The following is a 15,791-nucleotide window of genomic DNA, read 5'->3' on the forward strand; positions in this document are numbered from 1 at the left end:
GAGCAGATAGGGAAACAGATCTTGGAAAGGTGTAATGATAACAGAAATACGAGGAAATCCGCAAATGCTGGAAATTTAAGCAGGAGAAGGGGGTCATCGTTGGGGGTGGGAGCAGCCTCCAACGACTCCACACAAGCTTCGATTGTGACTCTCGTCTCCCCTTCCACCACCAGCACTCTACAATCCACTGCCCCTCAGATCCCACCGTTAACCGCTGGAAACTCGGAGCCTCCATCTTTCTCTCAGCCCAACCCTCCCCTCTCCAATGACTCAATCAGCCTCCCTCCCCCTCCCTCCTCTGATCCCGGCTCTCATCCGTGCCGGGTCTTTGCCATCCCCTCTGACTTTCCACTCTTTGAGGCAGAACGAGCCGTCCTCAGTAAGGGCCTCGCCTTTGTCCCCCTTCGCCCACACCTCAGCGAGTTCCGCCTACGCCATGACGCTGAACTCTTCTTCCGCCGGCTCTGTCTCCGAGCTCACATTTTGGCAAGGTCTCTCCCATCCCCACCGATGACCCTTTCTCCCGTCTTCAACCCCCCTCCTCTTCATAGACACCCCACTCTGGTCTTCTGCCTGATCTGGATCTCTTTATTGCTAACTGGCGACGGAACGTCAACAGACTCGACTTCACCACTTCACACCTTGTTCCAATTTCAACCTCACTCATTCCGAACAAACTGCTCTCCACTCCCTCCTCACCAATCCCAACCTCACTATAAAACCCGCTGACAAGGGGGGCGCTGTTGTAGTCTGGCGTACTGACCTGTACCTGGCCGAGGCACAGCGGCAACTCGCTGATACATCCTGTTATTTACCCCTCGATCATGACCCCACTAAGGAGCACCAGGCCGCAGTCTTCCACACCATTACCAACCTTATCAGCTCTTGGGATCTCCCATCTACTGCCACCAACGTTATACGCCCCGCACTTCCCGTTTCTACCTCCTACCCAAGATCCACAAACCTGTCTGTCCAGGTAGACTCAGTGTCTTAGCTTGCTCCTACCCCACCGAACTCATTTCTGCATACCTTGACACTGTCCTATCCCCCCTTGTTCAATCCCTTCCCACCTATGGTCGTGACACTTCTCATGCTTTGTATTTTTTCAATGATTTTAAGTTCCCTCGCCCCCACTGCCTTATTTCCACCATGGGCGTCCAGTCCCTAAATATCTCCATCCCTCACCCGGACAGTCTCGAAGCTCTTCGCTTCTTTTTGGATTCCAGACCTAACCAATTCCCCTCTACCACCACTCTCCTCTGCCCAGCGGAATTAGTTCTTACTCTCAATCATTTATCCTTTGGCTCCTCCCACTTCATCCAAACCAAGGGTGTAGCCAGGGCACCCGTATGGGTCCTAGTTATGCCTGCCTTTTTGTTGGCTTTGTGGAAGAGTCCATGTTCCAAGTCTATACGGTTATCCGTCCCCCTCTTTTCCTTCATCGACGACTGCATTGGCTCTGCCTCCTGCACGCATGCTGAGCTCGTTGACTTCATTAACATTGCCTCCAACTTTCACCCTGCCCTCAAATTTACCTGGTCCATTTCCGACTCCTCACTCCCCTTTCATTATCTTTCTGTCTCCATCTCTGGAGACGGCTTATCTACTGATATCTACTATAAGCCTACAGACTCTCAGAGCTACCTGGACTATTCCTCTTCCCACCTTGTCTCTTGCAAAAATGCTATCCCCTTCTCTCAATTCCTCTGTCTCCGCCGCATCTGCTCTCAGGATGAGGCTTTTCATTCCAGGACGAAGGAGACGTCTTCCGTTTATAAACAAAGGGGATTCCCTTCTTCCACCATCAACTCTGCTCTCAAACGCATCTCTCCCATTTCCCGCACATCTGCCCCCACCCCATCCACCCGCCACTCCACTCGGGATAGGGTTCCCCTTCTCCTCACCTACGACCCCACCAGCCTCCAGGTCCAACTTATAATTTTCCGTAACTTCCGCCACCTCCAGCAGGATCCCACTACCAAGCACCTGTTTCCCTAGACCCCTCTTTCTGCTTTCCGCAGGTATCGCTCGCTACGCGACTCCCTTGTCCACTCGTCCCCACCATCTCTTCCCACCGATCTCCCTCCTGGCACTTACCCTTGTAAGCGGAACAAGTGCTACACCTGCCCTTACACCCTCCCTCACCACCATTCAGGGCCCCAGACAGTCATTCCAGGTGAGGCGACACTTCACCTGTGAGTCGGCTGGTGTGGTATATTGCGTCTGGTGCTCCCAGTGTGGCCTTTTAGATATTGGTGAGAACCGTCGCAGACTGGTCGACTGTTTCGCTGAACACCTACGCTCGGTCCGCCAGAAAAAGCAGGACCTCCCAGTGTCCACACATTTTAATTCCACGTCCCATTCCCAGTCTGATATGTCTAACCATGGGCCCCTCTACTGTCAAAATTAATCCAAACTCAGTTTGGAGGAACAACACCTTATATACCGGCTGGGTAGCCTCCAACCTGATGGCATGAGCATTGACTTCTCTAACTTCCGTTAATGCCCCCCTCCCCTTCCTACCCCATCCCTGACATATTTAGTTGTTTGCCTGTTTTCCATCTCGCTCTGGTGTTCCCCCTGCTCCTTTCTTTCTCCCTCGGCCTCCCAAAACCATGATCCTTTCCATTCTCCAGCTCGGTATCACTTTCAACATTCACCTTTCCAGATCTTAGTTTCATCCCAACCCCTCCGGTCTTCTCCTATCATTTCGCTGTTCCCCCTCCCCTCACTACTTTTAAATCTTCTACTATCTTTCCTTTCACTTAGTCCTGACGAAGGGTCTCGGCCCAGAACGTCGACAATGCTTTTCCTTATAGATGTTGCCTGGCCTGCTGTGTTCCTGCATTTTGGGTGTGCTGTTTGAATTTCCAGCATCTGCAAATTTCCTCGTGTTTCCGCAACATAAAAGACAGGACACCAACAGGATCCGGGACAGCTTCTTCCAGCAGGCTATGAGAATGATTAATTCATGCTGACAAAATCGTATTTTATGTTCTATTGTTGAACATACTATTTATTATAAATTACTATAAATTGCACATGCATATTTAGACGGAAACTTAAAGATTTTTACTCATGTATATGAAGGATGTAAGTGTACCTATCTTGGTCAACCATTTTCCAGCCTGTATTCCACCATATCAAAGATATATACACCATCTCGGTTAACATCTGTCCAGCCTGTATCCCATCAACGATTATATATCAACAATCTCTCTTCTACCGTTGTCTTATTTTTGCCTCACAGAGTTGATACTGAAATCGGTGTTTGTACCTGGAACTACCAGAGGGTTTATTGAATACAGCACGTAGTAAGTTAAAGACAGCCATTGCGATTTCATCTTCAAAGTTAAAATGTCTGCTGTATCAATCTTTGTCGGAAGGAGGGTTGAAAGCAGAGAATACAGATTGATAATGGGGTGGGATGGATGTTGTGAGCATTGAATGAATTATCCCTGTATTGGATTGAAGAGAAAACTAATGAACATTGGTATTACATTTGTGCTGATTTGTTCTGACCGTCACAAATATCGTGTAATCAGTTAATAGTTGTGCATCATTTAAAGTAAAAAGAGAAAATGGTGGAAACGTTCAGCAGATCGGGCAGCGTCTTGGACAGTCCCGGTTCAGATACTGGGTCTTCCACAGTTTCTCTTTCCACTGATCCAATCTGATGTACCGAGCCTGCTGTTACCCCGCGCCCAGGTTTTCTAGCCCGATCTCTGGCTCAGTCAGAGGATCATCAGGTTCCCGTCCTGACACAGGTTGATGTCGGAGTGTTGCTGTTTGAACTCTGAATGACCGGGACACTGCAGCACATTACTGGCGACAAGGACTCCTGGGCGAGTTGCTGAGTGAGCTGTTACCTGGGAAACACTGGGCCTATATAGCTGTCAGTATCTCTGACCCAGTCAGGTTCCCGTTCTGCCACAGGTTGATGTCGGAGTGTTGCTGTTTGAACTCTGAATGGCCGAGACACTGCAGCACATTACTGGCGACAAGGACTCCTGGGCGAGATGCGGATTGAGCTGTTACCTGGGAAACAGTCGTCATTTAGACCTATCAGTATCTGGGATTTGGCCCAGTCAGAGGTTCATCAGGTTCCCGTTCTGCCACAGGTTGATGTCGGAGTGTTGCTGTTTGAACTCTGAATGGCCGGGACACTGCAGCACATTACTGGCGACAAGGACTCCTGGGCGAGTTGCGGATTGAGCTGTTATCTGGGAAACACTGGGCATTTAGACCTATCAGTATCTGGGATTTGGCCCAGGTCAGTACTTCCACAGATGGGGGCTGGATGTTCCTCCTTTCAGAGTGTATCAAAAGCCTCGGGGTGCTGGGCATTGGCTATGGGGAAATTTCTGATTACACCACGCAGTGTGAGATGCGGGGACGATGTGTGAGGATTCGGGGGTCGGTGAGTGGCAGATTCAGCTGTGTGACCCTGTGAGGTTAGGTCCTGAGATATCACAGTTTTAGATCCAAGTACAATGGCCCCGGGGTTCAAGCTGCCCGGGTTTATGAGATGTTGAGCCAGTATTTCTGTTCTGGGCTCAGATGTTTGTTTCGGGAGTTTCTTTGGAAGAAATGACTGCCATACCGAGGAGAGGATGAGTTAGCACCCCGTCCCTCACAGTGAGAGGCTGTGAGTAAATGGGCTGTACCGTGTTTGCAACAGTAGAAATAGACCCGTGAGTTTGGTGTTCGCCCCTCATTGCCTCCTGTCTGTCAATCGTTGGAAATGAAGCAGATGTGTTCAGTACAACTGTGGCTCTCGTGGTTCACAAGAGTAATCGCAGGAACGAGAGGGTTTCTGTACGGGGGGGCGGGGGGGAGTGATTGACAAGTCTGTGGCCTGAGGTGGGAGATGAGTTAGATCAAAGAGTTGATCTGAACGTGCATGTAACGAGAGCTGAATAACTCGTCTCCTACCTTTGGCCATGAACCTATCAATCACTCTTACTGTCGGCCAACTCTGGAGGTCCAAGATGTCGAATTCTGCAAAGAAGGGATGCGTTTGCTCCACGACCGCTGGACTAAGCGTGTAAATGTAGGAGGGGACTATGTTGAAAAATAAATGTGCTGGGTTTTCAAAAATTGACTCCATCTACCTTGGGTCACGAACGTATCAATCACCGCTCGTATGGCAAGCATTTGATGACTCTTGGCCTGTACTCTATTGAGTTCAGAAGTATAGAGGGGGACGGAGTCTTATTTAAACCCACAGAATGCTGAACAGCCTGGAGACAGTGGACAGGTGGAGGATGTTTCCATCAGACGGAGAGTCTGGGGTCTGAGAGGACAGCCTCGGAATAAACAAGCTTCCCTTCAAAACTGAGAGAAACTTCTTCAGCCAAAGAGTAATCGATCTGTGGAGTTTGTTGCAACAGATGGTGAATGGGGCTGTCACTGGGTATATTCACGGCAGAGGTTAATATATTATTTATCGCTAACTATTGTCATGTTTTGTTAGCCAGAACTATCAGAGTATTATTGTAAACAGCACGTTAAAAGGCGACTTTACAATTTTAGATTCTTCGGTTCAAAATGGCTGCAGTGTTAAACTTTATCATAATTAAACTCACGATGCTGAGTTTGTTATTTCCCTTTTCGGTTATTTTTGGTGAGCCACTTCCTCTGTTTCCAGCGTAACGGCCCACTAGAGCTGCAAGAAGAGTTGCACATTTTTTTATCACTCTGTGTTCACCGCCTCTCAGTGCAGAGACAGTGGCCTCAGGAGCAAATGCAACAGTATGATAGTGGGAGGAAAGGATACTGTGAGCATTGGCTGTATGGAATAAACTGAGAACATAGAAGTAGAGAAACTTAGAGAACCCACAGCATAATACACTGGCCCTTCGCCCAACAGTGCTCTCCCAAACATGAACCTACTTTAGAAATTTCCTAGGGTTACCCATCAGCCCTCTTCTTTTTATCTCCATGTACTTATCCAAAAGTCTCTTAAAAGGCCCTGTTGTATCCGCCTCCACCACCGTCACCGGCAACCCATTCCACGCACTCACCACTCTGAGTTAAAAACTTACCCCTGACATTGCCTCTGTACCTTCTCCCAAGCATCTTAAAATTGTGCCCTCTCGTGTAAACCATTTCAGCCCTGAGAAAAAGCCTCTGACTATCCACACGATCTATGCCAGTCATCATTCTATTAGGTCTCCAAGAAGAAAAGGCCGAGTTCACTCACCCTATTCCCATAAGGCATGCTCCACAATCCAGAGAAATCCTTGTAAATATCCTCTGCACCCTTTCTATGGCTTCCACATCCTTCCCGTAGTGAGGCGACCAGAACTGCACTCCAAGCACAGAACTCCAAGTGGGGTCTGACCAGGGTCCTATATAACAGTAAGATTACCTCTTGGCACTTGAACTCGATCACAAGGTTGATAAAGGCCAATGCACCGTATGCCTTCTGAACCACACAGTCAGGCTGCGCAGCATTTTTGAGTGTCCTATGGACTCAGACCCCAAGATCCCTTTGATTCTCCTCACTGCTAAGAGTCTTATCATTCATACTATATTCTGCCATCATATTTACCTTCTAAAGTGAACCACCTCACACTTATCTGGGTCGAACTCCCATCTTCCACTTCTCAGCCCAGTTTCGCTTCCAATCGGGGTCTCGCTATAACCTCGACAGCCCTCCAAACGATCCATAATACCCCTAACCTTTGTGTCATCAGTAAATGTACTAACCTATCCCTCCACTTCCTCATCCAGGTCCTTTATAAAACTTACGAAGAGAAGTGGTGCCAGAACGTATCCCTGAGGAACAGCACTAGTCAGCGACGTCCATCTACAAACAATTTTGCGTTCTGTGAGCAAGACATTTCTGAATCCACAAAGCAATGTCCGCTTGGATCCCATGCCTCCTTAATTTTTCAATAAGCCTTGCATGGGTTCCTCATCAAGTGCCTTGCTGAAATCCGTATACACTACATCTACTGCTCTACCTCTGTAAATGTGTTTAGTCACATCCTCAGAAAATTCAATCAGGCCGGTAAGGCACAACCTGCCTTTGACAAAGCCAAGCTGTCTATTCGTAATAATTCCTTGCCTCTCCAAATGTTCATAAATTCATGAAAAAGAGCATGTGAAGTTGAATTCCTTATTTCCTATTTTCAGTTAGTTCTGCTGAGCCAGTTCCTCCATCACCAGGGTGACAGCCCACCAAAGCTATAGAGTGTTGAACATATTTATCGCTCTCTGGTCACCGCCCGTCACTGACCTCAGGAACCGGTGTGGGTGCCCGGATGCCTTGAGCATTCACTGTATGGAATATATAACGTTTCTGTTGCAGTAAATGGATAACTAATGAATGTAGGGATTGCATTCATGCAAATCTGTTTAGGATGTCACAAACAGGGTTCAACAGGGATCACTCTCTCCACAATTCCCTTGTTCATTCATCTCCCCTCACTAATCTTCTTCCAGATACTTATCCCTGCATAAGCCTAAGTGCTACAACTGCCGTACCCCTCCTCCCTCACCTCCATTCAGAGACACAAAGCAGTCCTTCCGGGTGAGGCAACACTTCATCTCGAATCTATTGCTGGGGACATTTATTGTGTCCCGTGCTCCCGATGCGGCCTCCTTTACATTGGTGAGACCCACCATCAATTGGGAGACCGTTTCGTCGAACATCTCTGTATGATCTGCCACAAGGGGGACTTTGAGTGGCCGGACATTTTAATTCTGATTCCCATTCCGACGTTTCGATCAACGGCCTCCTCTTGTGTCAAGATGAAACCGCCCTTAGGGTGGAGGAGCAACACCTTAGTGATCGTCTTCACATAAAACAAACACAAAGGCCGGCAGATGTGTGGAGACGGAAGGGATCGAGGGAATGTGGATCGGACAGAAACATGTGGCTGAGATGGGAGAGCAGCCGCCATCTTGTTGTTGGTTTGAGGGGCTGAATGGCCTCTTCCTGCTGTTTTTCACTTGGTGTTTCAGTGTTCCTGTCCAGTGACGCTCCGGAAGAATGTGAATAGAAAAAAGTGTTTATAAACATAGAACTGATTTCAAATAGCCTGCACAATTCCTTTTCAGGTGGGAATTGTAACGGCCCACTATAGCTGCAAGAAGAGTTGCACATTTTTCATCGCGCTGTGGTCACCGCCTCTCAGCGTAGAGTCAGTGGCCTCGGGAGCAAATGTAACAGAATGATAGTGGGAGGAAGGGATGCTGTGAGTATTGGCTGTGTGGGATGTACTACACCAGGGTAGGAATGAATTCAGAACTAACATATTAGTTGGGGTGTGATGTTATTTACAGTTTAGGGAGGCAATCAGTTTACTATCTGTGCATTAAAATGAAGAGGGAGAAAATACCCCAGTTGCAGGAAATTTAAAGTGAAGCGCAGAAAATACTGGAAACGCTCAGCAGATCGGCCACATCTTGGACAGTCTCAGTTCTGGAACTGGGTCTTCCACCATTTCTCCTTTCAGAGATGTAGTCTGATGTACTGAGTTCCCATCATTTTCTACTTTATAACTTTACATTTTGTTCCTGCTACAAGATCCCACACAGCGATGACACAGAGATCAAATGTGCTCGGTTTATCTGCTGGGTTCCGGCTGAAGTGTATCCGCATCCTCTATACAGACCGGGGAACCAGCCTGAGCCCCAGCCCCGGCAGAGGGTCATTAGGTTCCAATTTCATCGTACTTTGTCAATCGGAAATGGCAGGAACACCACGGTAAATCACCGGCACCAAAGCATCTTTGTATGGGTGATGATATTGAGCCGGTGACTCTGAGGATATGGAACTGGCAGTATACGGTCTTCAGTCCAGGTTGGTAATTCTGCAGCTGGGATCGGAATTTTCTGAGTCTGTAGTGAAGCTGAAATCCCGGGCGGTTGGACGTTGGTTATGGGGAAGTCAGCATCTACACTGCCCAATAGGAGATCATATCTGGCAAGTATTTTGGAGGTTATTTAAGAGTTAACTAGGGAATTGGGTGAAGTTGGTCAGTGATGTTGCATCTGAACTTTGGTAAAGTCTGTAACAAGATCCCACATGTCAGCTGATCGGGAAGGTTCGGTCACGTGGGAGTCACGGGGAGCTGGCGAGGTGGATTCTCACCGGGCTCGATGACAAGAAGCAGAGGGAGATGATTGAAGATGAATTTAGCGAATGGAGGCCTGTGACAAGTGGGGCGTGCGTGTCAGTGTCGAGACCTCGTTAATGTGTTATTCGTGCCATTGATTTGTATATGAATATATATATATGGCACGATATCAAGTTTGATACTAAATTCGGGAGTCTAGTTGATATTGCAACAGGTTACAATAAATTTCAAAGATTGAGACTAAGAGGTCAGTTATTTAAAACAGAGTTGAGGAAGAGCTTCTTCTCCCAGAGAGTTGTGGAGGTGTGGAATGCACTGCCTCGGAAGACGGTGGAGGCCAATTCTCTGGATGCTTTCAAGAAGGAGCTAGATAGATATCTGATGGATAGGGATATGGGGACAAGGCAGGGACTGGGTATTGATAGTGACTGATCAGCCATGATCTCAGAATGGCGGTGCAGACTCGAGGGGCCGAATGGTCTACTTCTGAACCTATTGTCTATTGTCTATTGTCTATTATCTTGGTTAGTTATGGAGATGGTCTGAGAAATGGCGAATGGTTTTCAACTCGAACAAGAGAGGGTTGGAGCATTTGGACAGTCAGTCCAGGGTGGGGCTGGTATAGTGAATGGGAGGGCACGGAGTTTTGTGGAACAGATTGAGTAACAAAAAAAAATCATTAATATGCAACACAGACTACAGTGCAGATAGAGAACAATACCTGACTCCTACACAGAACTCAGCTCTGATACAGGGTCCTCCACCTGAAATAATTCCATCATTTTTGTTTTATTATGTTAAAGATGTTTTGTCAACTTGCTGTTTTGTATGTATGGCGTGTCTACATTGTGTTTAACAAAGGTGCGATGTTACAAGCTGCTAATAGCCGGGTAAATACTCAAGTACACGTACAAACAGGCCGGATGAACTCAGCGGGTCGGGTAGCGTCCGTTGAAAGGAACAGTCAACGTTTCGGGCCGAGAGCCCTCGTCAGGACAGGGACAGGGGCACCATAAAGAAGGTGGGGGGAGGGTGAGAAGGAGAAGGCTGATAGGTGCCAGGTGAAAAACCAATCAGAGGAAAGATCAAGGGGTGGGGGAGGGGAAGCAGGGAGCGGATAGGCAGGAAAGGTGAAGAAGGAATGTAAGGGGAAAGCACTATGGGTAGTAAAAGGCAGGATCATGAGAGAGGTATATGAGGTGTATGGGATCCTGTTGAAGGTGGCGGAAGTCGCGGAGGATAATATGCTGGATCCGGAGGCTGACGGGGTGGTAGGTGAGGACAAGGGAAACACGGTCCCTGTTGTGGCGACGAGAAGATGGGGTGAGGGCCGAAGTGTGGGAAATGGAGGACATGCGTGTGAGGGAATCACCCCACCACTAAGGACATTTTTCCCTCTCTACCCTTCTCTGCTTTTCCCAGGGATCATTCCCTCCGTGACTGCCTTGTCCATACGTCCCTCCCCACAGATCTCTCACCGGGTACTAATCCCTGCAAGCGTAAGTGCTACACCTGTCCCTACACCTCCTCTCTTACCACCATTCTGGGCCCCAAGCAGTCCTTTCAGGTGAGGCAACACTTCACATGTGTGTCTGTTGGGGTAATCTATTGCGGCCTCCTCTACATCAGCGAGACCCGACGCAGATTGGGGGACCGCTTCGTCAAGCACCTCAGCTCGTTCCGCCACAACAGACAGGATCTCCCGGTTGCCACCCACTTCTTCACATTCCCATTCGGATATGTCCATACATGGCCTCCTCTACTGCCATGATGAGGCCAAACTCGGGTTGGAGGAGCAACACCTCAGCCCCTTGTTATGAACATCGGATTCACCTCTCTCATGATTCTGCCTCCTTCTACTACCTATAGCAGTAGTAAAGGGTACCCACACCATTTACATTCCTTCTTCACATCCTGCCTATCCCCTCCCCAGGCCCTTGATCTTTCCTCTGATTGTTTTTTCACTTGCACCTTCAAACTCACCCCCAGCTTCATTATAGGACCCCTGCCCCCTCCTTCCTCAGTCCTGACGAAGGGTCTCGGGCCGAAACGTTGACTGCTCATTTCAACGGATGCTGCCTGACCTGCTGAGTACATCCAGCCTGTTCATACGTGTTGATTTGACCACAGCATCTGCAGTGTATTTGTCTTTAAATACTCAATAACATGTTGACCGGAGTTTAGGAGATAATAATGATCTTAAAATCCTTCCGGAGAAAATGTAGTGTTTCTGGACAAGATGTCACAATGTTATGTGTGACATTGCATTCTTCAGGATGTCAGAGTGATTCTATATAGACTCAAATCATATATTGCCATAGATGTCCATGCAAGGGGATATCAAAATGAAAGAAAGGGTGAAAATCAGTTGTGACTGAGAAACCTGTATAATCCAGTGACGAAAGAAATAGAAGTCTCATCGTCAGCAGAAATGATTCAGCCCACACTGCTGGAACACTTGTCCATTACTCACCACAGCGCCACCAGTGGTAGGAGGACCAAAGCAGTGGGAGCTGTCTGCTCAACCTGGCTTGCCATTCCGGAGACTCATCACTCCCGGTCCAGGACACAAGATTGGTTCCTAAAAGGGAATTGCCTGCAATACAGCGAGTAGATACCCTGGAGAATCCTGGCCCAGTGTACAATGCATGGAGAGATCGGAAATGGACATTGTGTGACTGTGGGTGGATGGGTGCAGGTGGATCCGGCCATGACAAAGCTTCAGTGGATCGGCCCAAGATGTTTGGAAGTGTTTGTCTCCGTTTAGAAACAAAACCGAGTTTTTCAATTAATGTTTGACCCTCCTGTCATTTTTATTAGTTACCGAGCAGCACAAACTGATCACACCTCTCACCAAAATGGGTCAAGGTACAAGCAGTGGAGGAGCTCCAGTGGCGTCAACATCGGGAAAGGACACGGATCTGTTGGCGTATTATTTTAATTTATAAACACACTGGTGATTCTATGTCTGGGTTTAATTCAACATTGGCAATTCACAAAATATTTGGGAAAACACAATCACACGTGGAAGGAGTACAGTTGCCGTCTGCTCCTGCTCTTCGGACAGATTTTGATGCACATTAAAATAGCGAGTTACTCCGGAAGACAAGACATTCTCCGGATGATGACAGTTTTGGGCAACACAAAGACACAAAATATTGGCTGATCTCAGCAGGTCAGGCAGCATCCATGGAGAGGAATAAACGTATGATGTTTTGGATCAGACCACGGGGAACAGAAAGTAATGTAACAATATCTAGAGTTTCTGTTGCCTCATTTCCAGTCCGATGAAGGGCCTTGGCCCGAAACGTTGATTGTTTATTCTCCTCCATAGACGCTGCCTGACCTGCTGAGTACCTCCAGCATTTTGTCAGATATTCCAGAGATTTGCATCAGAAGGGGATTACCAGGCAGGCAGACAGTAGCGCAGAGCAAAGCGGTGGTGATGGTCAGCAGAAGGAGAGTGATGGCGATGGTTACTATATTCCCAGGAATTGCCAGAGTCTTTTGCAAGCAGAGAGGTATATTCCCGGGGACTAGAAAGAGCAGCCTTCAACAGACGGTTGAGCTTTACCGACTAAGGTAACAAATCCCTGAATCATCCACACCACCCCACAGTCTACAGAGGAGTTACACTCTTCCCACTGGTGCAATGCGATGTCAGTCACTGGTTACACCCAATAACAGAGATGGACCATCCAAGAGGGCATTACCCTCGCTGAGGACATCTCATACTCCCGCCACGAACAAATTTGTAAAAGCGAACAAATCCCAAAGTAAATGCCCCACTTTTTGAATTATTTTAATATCCCTCTGAGGGAAGCTGGGGGTTTTTAAGAAGCTTCTCCTTCGGTCGGTGTCTGATGTATCGTTGAGAGGTATGAGGAGACCACTCGGCCCACTGGATTGCTGCCATCTCCCTGGAGACGGAGGGAACCCAGCAGGAGGAGGAGGGAGGATAAATATGGTGTGGGGGGTTGAGTAGGATGGAGTCTGAGAGGTTGTTTGCCCCGGTGGGGGATCAAGGAGCAGAATGGGGGAAGGAACCCATTGACAGTGGGAAAAAGAAATGAGGGGCTCGACTATGGAAACGTCTGAGCCCACAGAGGTGGCGAGCAGAGATATTCACCTCTTCGGTGGGCAAACAGTGGGAGACGGTATGCTCATATTGTTAGTGACACAGAATTGTATAATTTGTGTTCCGTGCGTTATCTGAATGTACTTGCCTGTGATGCTGCCACAAGTCAGTGTTTCTCTGTACCTGTATCTTCCCGTACTTGTGCACTTGGCAATAAATTCAACAGGACCTGAGAAATCTCAGTGAGATTTGATTAGTAATGATCATCTTGGCAGCTCGGTCGTTAAAACGTAAAGAAGATAGAACATAGAAATCTAAAGCTCGTTACAGGCCTTTCATCCCGCAATACTGTGTCAATCGTGTAACCTACTCTAGAGATTGACTACAATTTCCTTGCAGCATAGACCTTTATTTTTATAAGCACCGTGTACCTGTCTAAGAGTCTTTTATAAGACCGAATCTGATCCACCACTACCACCGTCACTGCCAGTGCATTCCACACACCCATCCCTCTCTGTGTGAAAAACTTACCCCATGACATCCCCCTTGTACCTACTTCCAAACAGCTTAATATTATGCTCCTCTTGTTAGCCATTTCAACCCTGGAGGAAAAAGCCTCTGGCTAACGACACAAGCAAAGCCTCTCATCTTAAACACCTCTGTCAGGTCACCTCTCATCTTCCATCGCTTCAAGGAGAAAAGGCCAAGTTTCCTCAACCTATTCTCATCAGGCATGCTCCCCAATCCAGGCAACATCCTTGTCAATCTCCTTTGCACTGTCTCGATAGCATCCATATTGTTTCCTGTAGTGTGGTGACCAGAATTGAGCACAGTACTCCCAAACAGAGTCTGATCAAGGTCTTAGAACAGATCCCAGTGGAGCACTGTTAGTCACAATCATCCATGGAGAATACGAACCATCTACAACCAACCTTCACCTTCTGTGGGCAAGCCAATTCCGGATTCACAAAGCAATGTCTCCTTGGATCCCGTACCTCGTTATTTTCTGAATGAGCTTTCCCTGGGGAACCTTTGCTACCCTCTTACTGAAATCCATATACAGTGTTTCCACTGCTCTACCTTCATCAATGCGTTTTGTTACATCCTCAAAGAATTCAATCAGGTTCATAAGCATGACCTGCCCTTGCAAAGCCATGCTGACTATCCCTAATCAGACCATGTCTCTCTAAATGTTCATAAACCCTGCCTCTCCGGATCTTGTCCAATACTTGTCCACAACTGAAGTAAGACTAACTGGTCTGTAATTTCCTGAATTATCTCTACTCCATTTCTTGAACAAGAGAGCATCATTTGCAACCTTCCAATCCTCCGGTACTTCTCCCCACCTAATTGTTGATGCAACGATCATCGTCAGAGGCTTAGCAATCTCCTCCCTCGATTCCTACAGTAGCATGGAGTATATCTCGTTCAGTCCCGGTGACTTACCTAACTGAATACCTCGCAAAAGATGCTCTTTCTCATAGTTCATACACTCATGTGTTTCAGTCCGCTGTAAGTCATCCCCACAATTGCCAAAGTCCTTTTCACTGGTGAAAACTGAAGCAAAATACTCAGTATCTCAGAATATTTCAATGATCGGCAGGTTGAGACACATTTTTTGAGAACGTAGCGGTGAAATTTAACCAAGCTAATTTGCCATTGCTGGCGACCCCCCGTGGATTTGTTGTACTTGCATGATGCTCCCTCAACTCCAATAATGATTGTTACAAATGTTGGTGATATGTATTCCATCCTTTATTAGCAATCAGTAAACATACAATCTTGAAGTGATGAAACTGATCTGTACCCAAACATAAATTCATCGTATTTGAGTTAATAGTAACAGAATACATGACATCGGTCAGTCCCCACCTGTGTACTGCATGGAAAAAGCAAACTATGTAACTGATTCCCTTTGCATTTATCACACCCCCACTGATGCGACTTGTTACCATAAAAAAAGCATCATAAATACACAACGCAGAATACAATGCAGATAGAGAACAGATACATGGCTCCTGCACACAGGCTCAGCTCTGATACAGGGTCCTCCACTTGAAATATTAACATACTCTCGTCTTGTTGAACAATTCCATCATTCTGTTTTAATTATATTGACAATTTTTTTCCGAACTGACTGTTTTGGATGTATGGTGTGTCAACATTGTGTTTAACAAGGTGTCATATAACTAACTATCTGATAATAGCCAGGTGATATGCTCAAAGAAATCTTAACCAAGTTTTGGTGCTAATAATAGTTTTAAAGTCCTGCCGGAAAAACTATAGAGGTTCAGGACAGGATGTCATGGTGCTATGTGTGAGATTGCATTGTTCAGGTTGTCAGAGTGTTTCTGTATAGACACAAATCATATATTGCCATTGGTGTCAATGCCAGACGATATTAACCTGAAAGGAGACGGTGGGAATCAGTTGTGACTGAGAAATCTGTATAATCCAGTGACGAGAGGAATAGACGTTTCATCGTCAGCAGAAATGTTTCAGCCCACACTGCTGGAACACTTGTCCATTACTCACCACAGCGCCACCAGTGGTAGGAGGACCAAGGCAATGGGCGCTGTCTGTTCAACCTGGCTTGCCATTCCGGAGACTCATCACTCCCG

General features: G+C 47.2%; 1 protein-coding gene across 1 annotated transcript in view; it reads left to right on the top strand.

Annotated features, from left to right (window-relative positions):
• The window catches only part of LOC132390379 (NACHT, LRR and PYD domains-containing protein 3-like), a 56,160-nt gene that overhangs the window by 7,850 nt on the left and 32,519 nt on the right, over positions 1–15,791 (top strand). The window lies entirely within an intron of this gene.

This window comes from Hypanus sabinus, unplaced genomic scaffold (genome assembly GCF_030144855.1).
Source record: "Hypanus sabinus isolate sHypSab1 unplaced genomic scaffold, sHypSab1.hap1 scaffold_88, whole genome shotgun sequence".
In the NCBI taxonomy this organism is placed as follows: domain Eukaryota; kingdom Metazoa; phylum Chordata; class Chondrichthyes; order Myliobatiformes; family Dasyatidae; genus Hypanus; species Hypanus sabinus.